This window comes from Onychomys torridus, chromosome 16, assembly GCF_903995425.1.
Source record: "Onychomys torridus chromosome 16, mOncTor1.1, whole genome shotgun sequence".
Lineage (NCBI taxonomy): Eukaryota > Metazoa > Chordata > Mammalia > Rodentia > Cricetidae > Onychomys > Onychomys torridus.
The window spans coordinates 63358285-63367688 of NC_050458.1; positions in this window are offsets into that span (position 1 = coordinate 63358285).

Consider the following 9404-nt stretch of genomic DNA (forward strand, 5'->3'; position numbering starts at 1 on the left):
AGGGGGGCTTCAGAGACAACATGAGTGAGGCAAACAGAAAACAAAGTCGGGTTTCACAGTCAACTCGGTTCTTACTCCAAGACACATACAGAATGTGGAAAGGGGATATACCACGTCCTAGGATCAAAGTTGGCATTTGTCTGGCCAACCTGGCCATGGAGCAAAGTCCAGGAAGAACCCCTTGATATGGTGGCTCACAGCAAAACGGGATGGAGCATGGAGACAGAGAACATGAAAATCAAATACAGCTTGGATGCTAAGACTTCCTACGGAGGAAGATAGATAATTTGAAAAGTTTGTATGAAATATCTAGCTATCCTATGAGCCATTGCCAAGCTCCCAACCCCAATCACCACTCCCATAAGTAACTACAGGCTACATTGGCATTAATTAAGACATTGTGTCAATCCAAAGCTAATTTCATAATGACACTGTCCTTGCGAAAGTAACTTATGCATAGCCCCAGAGTTGACCACAGTCATAGAGGATAGATAGTCCTTGGTCAGCTATAAAGTCGTCTACCCCAAGCAAGTAAGGCCCAGGTACTAGTCCTGGGTGATCTGTGTAACTTGCTGGCACCAAGTGCTGTATTCACAATATCACTAATCATTGCCCTGTTTCCTGTCTGTGCTCATCCTTACCCCAATTTATAAACTTGATTTCTTCCATTTCCTGAGGTTTCTGTCCTAACCAAGCCACCTAAGACTTAAACACTGAAAGTCTTCCAGTTTGTTAATATCTGTAAGTCTTCAGAATCAAAGAAACTCTTCTGTGTTGAATCCCATCTCATAACACAGCATGCATGGAGCCGGACGGTGGTGGCCCATAGGTTTGATTCCAGCCCTCAGGAGGCAGAGGCAGGTGGATCTCTTGAGTTTGAGGCCATCCTGGGCTACAGAGCAAATTCCAGGACAGCTAGGGCCACATAAAAAATAAAAAAAAAAAAATAAAAACTATCTCAAAAAAAAAAAAAAAAAAGAACAAAGGAAACATGGCATGAATGGAATTCGTGTGGGCAATGTGGAAAACCAAGATGATAAGCAGAAACTCCTGAATGGGAGAGGCACGTGCTCAGAAACACAGCTAACATATTGCCACAAGCCCTGGAAGTGTACAGTGCAGGAATGGGAATTCTGTCACACTGAGCAAGTCATATGGAGAGAGTGAGTTAGGGTGGGGGACGACCTTGAGCCATCCAGGAGGAGAACAGTTAGGCCTGGTGAAGTCTTCCCCATAGTCTGTAAAAAAACGCCTCTGGCCCTGGGCTATGCACTAAGTAACTATGACGGAGTGAAATGGTAGTCCAGCATCTTAGGGCCCACAGGGGCTTTCTACACTTCCAGGCACTCCCACCTGCCTATAATACGATCGCATCTCTGCCAGTCCCGGCAAGCAATAAAAAAACAGTATAAGGTCCAGGAATCACAGCTAAGCCTAGAAGAGACATCAAGTGTGCCCTGGCCAAGAGGAACCATCATTTCCCTAGAAATGTTTGTAAAAATGGGGCCACCTGGGGGTAGGTAGCTGATGGAAACAACTGCAAACATTCAGAGGAAGATGTCAGTTCCTGGAGGCGGAACACAGACAAAGATCTCAGTGCTGAAGGAGGAAAGACAGAGGGCCAGCGTGGCAGGCTCCTGCCCAAACCTCCTTCCAAGGTGGGGGGAGTTGGTGAGGATCCCTCACATAGAGGCTGAGATCTGAATCAAATGGTGAAAAGGGATTTACCACACTCTTTTCTAGACTTCTTCAAAGATAGCCTAGAACACCTGTTCACTCTATCTGAAAAAGTTAGTGTTTCTAAAGCCAGGAGTCATCTTTTGTGGGCTTCTGGAAACCGACTCCAGCTTCTGCTTCAGCAGACTGTCATCTGACCCAGTAGTTAGAGAGTGGATGGTACTGGATTGAGAGGCTGGGGCTGCCATCTGGAGTGAACATCTGGAGGCCGGAGTAAAGTTATCGCTGCCTCTTACAGTTAATACTGTTCCATTCTGTTCCACTTCAATTTACAATGCAGGAAAACTACACCAGGTAGAGAATGAGACAAAATCTCGGACCTGACCCCCAGACTTCTGTTGTTTGTTTTAATTTAGTTGGGTTTGGTTTTGAAGACATGGTCATGGATTTCGTTTTTAATTTACAATCAAAATCTCATAAAGAAATGCCAAGATACGGGCTGGAGAGATGGCTCAGTGGTTGAGAGCACTAGCTGTTCTTCCAGAGGTCCTGAGTTCAATTCCCAGCAACTACACATGGTGGCTCACAACCATCTGTAGTGAGATCTGGCGCCCTCTTCTGGCATGCAGGCAGAACACCATACACATAATAAATAAATCTTAAAAAAAAAAAAAAGAAAGAAATGCCAAGATACATCACAATGGATCACCTGTCTTCTAAACACATTCTTCCTTGTTCTTATCCTGATCAGTAGGTCAGTCCATCTTCCAAGGATGGTGATTCCTCTGTGTCCCCTAGCCTCTTTGCCTGAGGAATGTAAAAGGACTTAATCACAGCTGTGGCTTGAATTTTTTAATATTTATTTTGTGCGTGCACCTGTGTATGTGCGCATGCGCATGTGCTCACATTCGTGTAGGTTATAGAACAACTTAGGAGAGTTGGTTTTCTCCCTGGGATCCAGAGATCAAACTCAGGTCTCAGTCTTGGTGGCAACAGTTTACCCTCTGACCCATATTGCTGGCCTGGACCGATAGCTTAATGTTTAAAATATTTTAAAATGCATTATGTCTTTAAGTGTTTTCCCTGTATGTGTCTGTGCATGCCTGGTGCCCATGGAGGCCAGAAGAGGGCCTCAGATCCCTGAACTAGAGTTACAAATGATTGTGAGTGGCCATGTGAATATGGAATTTTGAACCAGGGCCTTCTCCAAGTTTCTGTAGCTGGCAAGATAGTTTAACTAAAGTTTAACGAAATCCCTATTATTAAATCTCCTAGACCTAGGGACTAGATGCTCTTGTTCACAGGGCTTAAAGATACAGAGATAAGAAATCATAGTTAAGAAAGAATGTCAGCAGCAGGGCTGGTGAGCAGGACAGTTGTTGGAACTTCTTGGTTCCCAGGCCCATGAATTCTTGTTACTAGAGATAGACCTGTGTAAAGGTCATCTGGTCTATTAGGGAGGATGGCACATCATTCCCAAACAATATTACTCAAATCCAATTTTAAAGACTGCTTTCTTGAGTAATATGCGACACCAGCTGTCCTAGGTTCCTTGGGTAAAGAATCTTAAATGAAGAGTTGCATGCAGTGAGTTTACTGGAGATGAACTTGGGCTCGGGGCCAGCAGCTGGGGGTTCTGGAAGTGGGATTGCCCAGAAGAAGGTGAATTGTATTGCTGCTACATCAAAAGCTTCAGTTGACCCATGAAAGAGCCCCTCAAGCTTGCTGGCCCTGAAGAGTTGTCTCCACCACCAACGCCCTATCTCAGCTTTTCTATTAAGTGGCTTTGATGAGATCTGCTCCTGGGAAGCAGATGTGATCTTGGGTAAGTGGCTGTTTTTAAGAGGAAAATTATTTTTCCTCTCTTAAACTCATGGTAGCTTATTCTTGTGTTTGGAAAATATTTTTAGCTCATATTTTGCTAACTTAATCTGTAGATCTTCCAAAGACCCCTGGACTTGATTCCCAGAACCCACATGGGAGCTCACAACCATCTGTAACTCCAGTTCCAGGAGGTCTGATGCCTTCTTCAGGCCTCCACAGCCACCAGACATGCAAGCGGTGCACACGCATACACACATGCAAAACGCCATACACATAAAAAAAATTGGTACATGTTTAAGAACAGACTTATTAAAATTACCAAATCTAGGCAGGGCGGTGGTGGCACATGCCTTTAATCCCAGCACTCAGGAGGCAGAGGATCTCTGTGAGTTCGAGGCCAGCCTGGGCTACCAAGTGAGTTCCAGGAAAAGGCGCAAAGCTACACAGAGAAACCCTGTCTCAAAAAACCAATATATATATATGAAAAGTACTATAAAATATTACTAGAATACATAAAATAAAATACGAACAAGAGAAATGTATTTGTTTTGAATTTGTTTTGAGATTAAAAGTTGAATGTAAGATATAAACTTTTTTGTTTTTTCTTTTAAACTTATTTAATCTTATTTTTATGTGTGTTTGTGTAAATGTGTCTGAATGTGTCAGATCTCCTGGACAGGAGTTACAGACAGATGTGAGCTGGGAATTGGGTGCTGGGAATTGAACCCAGGTCCTCTGGAAGAGCAGCCAGTGCTCCTAACCCCTGAGCCATCTCTCCAGCCCCTGTTTTTGGTTTTTCGAGACAGGGTTTCTCTGTGTAGCTTTGTGCCTTTCCTGGAACTCACTCTGTAGCCCAGGCTGGCCTCAAATCTGGCTCTGCCTCCCGAGTGCTGGGATTAAAGGCATGCGCCACCACCGCCAGGCGATATAAACTTTTTAATGCTGGCATAGTAGCATACACCTGTAATCCCAGTACTCAGGAGGCAGAGGCAGGAGGATCACTGAAAGGGATTCCAGCACAGTGGGGGTTCCCTCCCAGACCCTAGATTAGGCACAAACCACACCCAGACACCCATTTTCACAGAGAGATCCTTTATTAGGTGGGAAAGAAAAGTTAAAGTGACCGCTTTCTGACTCAGGCAAATGACCTTGACCAGAGAAGGCAAGATGACCAAAAGTTTCAAGCCCTTCAAGAATGAGGATAGGTCAGAGCATCGTGTAGACCATCTAGACCACTGAGATCAGCGGTTCCCAACCTTCCTAATGCTGCGACCCTTTAACACAGCTCCTCATGCTGTGGTGACCCCCAACCATAAAGTTATTTTCTTTGCTTCTTGAGAACTGTTGATTTTGCTACGACCATGAATAGTAACGCAGATATCTGTGTTTTCTGGTGGTCTTAGGTGATCCCTGTGAAAGGGTCATTCGATGCTCCCAGAGGGGTTATGACCCACAGGTTGAGAACCACTGACCTAGATCAACAGTGATAGTTCTCAAAGAGGAGAAGAACCTAGAAATTGTAGGAAAGAAAATAATGAGTGTTGGTTGCAGCATACAGACCAGCTTCAGCAGTGGAAGCTTATTTGTACCGCTAAGTGTCTTGGGAGCTTACCCAGAATCCCAAGGGCGCCGTCCCCAGAACTTAGTGGAAGCAAGTGAGTCCAAGTAGCACACAGAGAGGCCAGAGAAGACGCTGTGGGTCAGCCAGGTTCCCTCCTCCCTTTTCAGGTTAGAGTCCTCATTTCTCCAGAACCAACAGGACTCTGCTGGACCCCTCCGTGTCTAAGAGCCACTCTCCAGGGAAGAGCACACCTTTGCTTCAGTGGCAAACAACTGTTCAGGGCCACCCCAGCAACGTAACCTTCCCATGAGACTGGCTAAATGACCTCTCTCTCTCTCTCTCTCTCTCTCTCTCTCTCTCTCTCTCTCTCTCTCTCTCTCCCCTTTCCCCCCTTCCCCTCCTCCTTCCCCTCCCCCTCTGCCAGATCACCCTTCTGCCTTCTCTACCTAAACCCTGCGATGGGTATTGACTCCAGATGCAGACTCCAACAGCGGGGCTTCTTCAACAAAAAAATCCATTCTCTGCCTCTTCAGTGGCAAGATCATCATGCTTCTTCCTTCTTCCCAGATCCCAGGCGGTAAAGTATTCCAGGCAGAGACCTGGTGATGGCATCGCTTGCTCCACTTAACTCCCTTCTCCTAGGGCATTGGAATCTTCGGCCATGCTTTGCAACAGCTGAAAGCAGATATGCCGAGTCTTTTGTGCATTTCCTAGTTGTTCATAACAGGAGGGCTGGCGTGAGACCCATCACTCCTTCAGAGGTGGAAATTGCTGTCCTTTTTAACTTTTTAAAGCCTTTACTCCCCTCAGATTCTGACTCATGCTTCTCATACTCCACCGAAGTCATCTACTTCTATTTCTGTAACCTCAGGGAACTATGCAGCTCTTTGAGGGCAGGTGATATGGGCGCCTATTGTACCATAGTGAATCTGCAGGTGAGTCCCATGGCCTGGATGGCCAGTAATGGCTAACATGTGGTTGAACTCAGAAATATTAACTTTCTGAACAAACAAGATATTCCAAAAGATATTGTCTTCTGCTAAATAGAAGTAGATAATAGTAGGAACATGTTCCCTCCTCATTTAGTAGAAGATTAGAATATAATAATATGTTTTAAGATCCTTCTCACTCAAAAAAAACAAACCCCTGTAGTGGATAGCCATCCCAGCCTTGGCCTGGAAGTTCCAACCCCCATTGAGGCTTCGGTAATGGTCACGCCCACAAGGCGTGGCGGAGGAGGAAGCGGAAGACCCAGGATCGAGAGGAGGTCCCTCTCTCTTGGTTCTGGGATGCTGGATGCAGGAGGTAGACCGAGCAGAGTTCTCCAGAGAACACCGCCAGACTGCGCCATACCTTTGCCAGACCCTACAACCTATCCCTTCATTTGTAAGTTACCCCACAAAATAAACCTCCCTTTTAACTACGCGGAGTGGCCTTAATAATTTCATCAGTAAACCCCCCCCCCCAAAAAAAAAGAATTCAGTCAACTGGGCAGCACTTAGGAGGCAGAGGCTGGAGGATCTCTGTGATTTCAAGGCCAGCCTGGTCTACAGAGCGAGTTCCAGGACAGGCTCCAAAGCTACATAGAGAAACCCTGTCTCCAAAAAAAAAGAAAAGAAAAGAAGGAGATTCTTCTCAACTTACAGCTTCAGTGAAAAACTATGCAAATTATGCCACATCTACATAATGAAAGGGGAATTAAAAATGATTAAAATAAGTGAAACAACAGGATTCACGTTGTATGTATGTTAATTGTGGCCATGTAGAAAAAAATGCATATAAAATCCTACAAAGAACTCTACATTCAAATAATAGTTGTTTTGATTTACATGTGCTAATGACACATGAGTTTTTTTAATTTGCACAGATTTTTTTTTATTAATTTGTATTAGTTCTCCCATATAATACATCCTGGCTGCAATTTCCCCTCCCTCCTCTCCTCCCCACCAATCCACTCCCTCTCAGATCCGCTCCTCCTCTATTTCCCTTCAGGAAAGAGCAGGTCTCCCAGGGATATCAAATGAACACAGCATAACAAGATGCAATAAAACTAGGCACACATCCTCATGTCAAGGCTGGAAGAGGCAATCCAGCAGGAAAAGGGTCCCAAGAGCAGGGAAAAGAGTCAGAGACACCCCAACTCCCACTGTTAAGATGAGTATTGAAAGACATTTTTGACCTGGCTGCCTAACTTTCTTCATAAATGATGACTTGGGATCATCAAGTATTCCACACCAAAACTTTATTTTTATTTCCTATCTTCCAACCACATTCTGAATTTAGGTGATAGTTCATGTGGCCCTTCTAAAAGCACATTTTGTCCCCAGAGCACCTTTCAGAGCTCATCAGGAAGCTGACTGCTCACGGTGACACATTGTAAGAGTGCTATACTGAGACTTTTGATGACAGAGACCATTGTTCCATTACATCTACTTTCTTTTGTTTGTTTGTTTGTTTGTTTGTTTGTTTATAAAAATGTCACAAATCAGCACTTATAGTGCTTTTATTTAAGAGACTTTCAATATTTTCCCTGGAATCTGTTTGTCATAATGAAAATTTTTTAATTTATTATATTTGTGTTTTAATTTTACACATCAGCCATGGGTTCCCCTGTGCTCCCCCCTCCCGCCCCCACCTTCCCCCCAACCCCTCCCCTCCATTCCCATCTCCTCCAGGGCCAAGACTCCCCTGGAGATTCATTTAAACCTGGTGGATTCAGTACAGGCAGGTCCAATCCCCTCCTTCCAGGCTGAGCAAAGTGTCCTGGCATATGCCCCAGGCTCCAAACAGCCAGCTCATGCACTAAGGACAGGTCTGGGTCCCACTGCCTGGGTGTCTCCCAAACAGTTCAAGCTATTCAATTGTTTCACTTATCCAGAGGGCCTGATCCAGCTGGGGGCTCCACAGCCTTTGGTTCATAATTCATGTGCTTCCATTTTACATCTACTTTCTACATTTTTCCAGGATGAAATGTTGGCAATCAACCTACAGGCGACAAGTCAGCTTACAGACTATGTGGCTCTGCTTATCCGGTGTCTGCCCTACAATGCTTACAATCAGGAGGTAGCCAACATCTGAAGACAGTTTCCGTGGACTAACTTTTTCCAGGGCAACCTGTCATGGCTTTGATCTTTTCCCTGGTGTCTTCTATTTACCTGTCTCTGTTACCTAAAGAGAAAACTCATACCAGAGATGTCTGATCTGAATTCTGTCTCCACTTGCTAACTGCATGATTCTGGACAATGGCTTTGACCTCTGACCTCTGATACATCGCCTCCTACGTAAAAGCCTCAGAACATCTAGGGCAAAAGAAAGATTCAGCAAAGGGTATTTTTAGCATCGTTATTTTGCTCCCTGGTTTCACTACACATTTTTTAATACTCTATCCTCTCCTAAGAGTTGGGAAGAGAGATAGAAGAAGCTGAGCAAATGAAGTTGAACCAAACTATGTACCTTCAATTAGAAAATCTGCCTCTGAGTGTAAAGGGCAAATTATGAGAAAATTATGGCCCTGTTATTAAAGCGTAGATGGTGTAAAATAGTAAATACATATTCTACCAGATATTGTGTTGTTTTTATGCTCTGTGCCTATGGCCTTAGGGGGGAAAAAACAAGTGGTAGGTCCTAAGAATTCCATAAATATTTATTGGATTAATTAATGTTATGATACATGTTTGTACAAAAACATAATTTAATGCTTAAGAACAACACAGAGATTCTTTGTTTATCATTTCAACACATAACAGTTCAGAAGATGTGTCAAAATTAAAATTTTTTTTTTTTTTTTTTTTTGGTTTTCGAGACAGGGTTTCTCTGTGAAGCTTTGCACCTTTCCTGGAACTCGCTTTGTAGACCAGGCTGGCCTCGAACTCACAGAGATCTGCCTGCCTCTGCCCCCCAGTGCTGGGATTAAAGGCCTGTGCCACCACCGCCCAGCTGAAACAAACTTTTAAACACAAATTCTATACTTTTATCACTATTATCATAAACTATAAGTCACTAGACACTGGCTTTCTTTCCTACACAGAAAAGACCCTAGCCTATGTTCCCCTCAGGCTATTCACATAACCCAAGGTCTACATCTCTGTATTTTATTCTTAGAGAAAATATGCTCATTACTTCCTTCCTCGGCTCCTTTTCCCACCCAGAGCTCTGTACTCTGCCCTTCTGCCAAAACAAGACACTTGTACAATGCTTCCAGGAAGAAACAACCTAGTCTATTATTAGGGGAGTCCAGCTCCAGCTCTGCTGGCCCCTCTCCTGATCCAGACCCATTCTCCTACAGCAGGGACTCGGCTCTACGGTTCTCTATTCCCAGCTGTCATTCAGCTATTTGTTATTG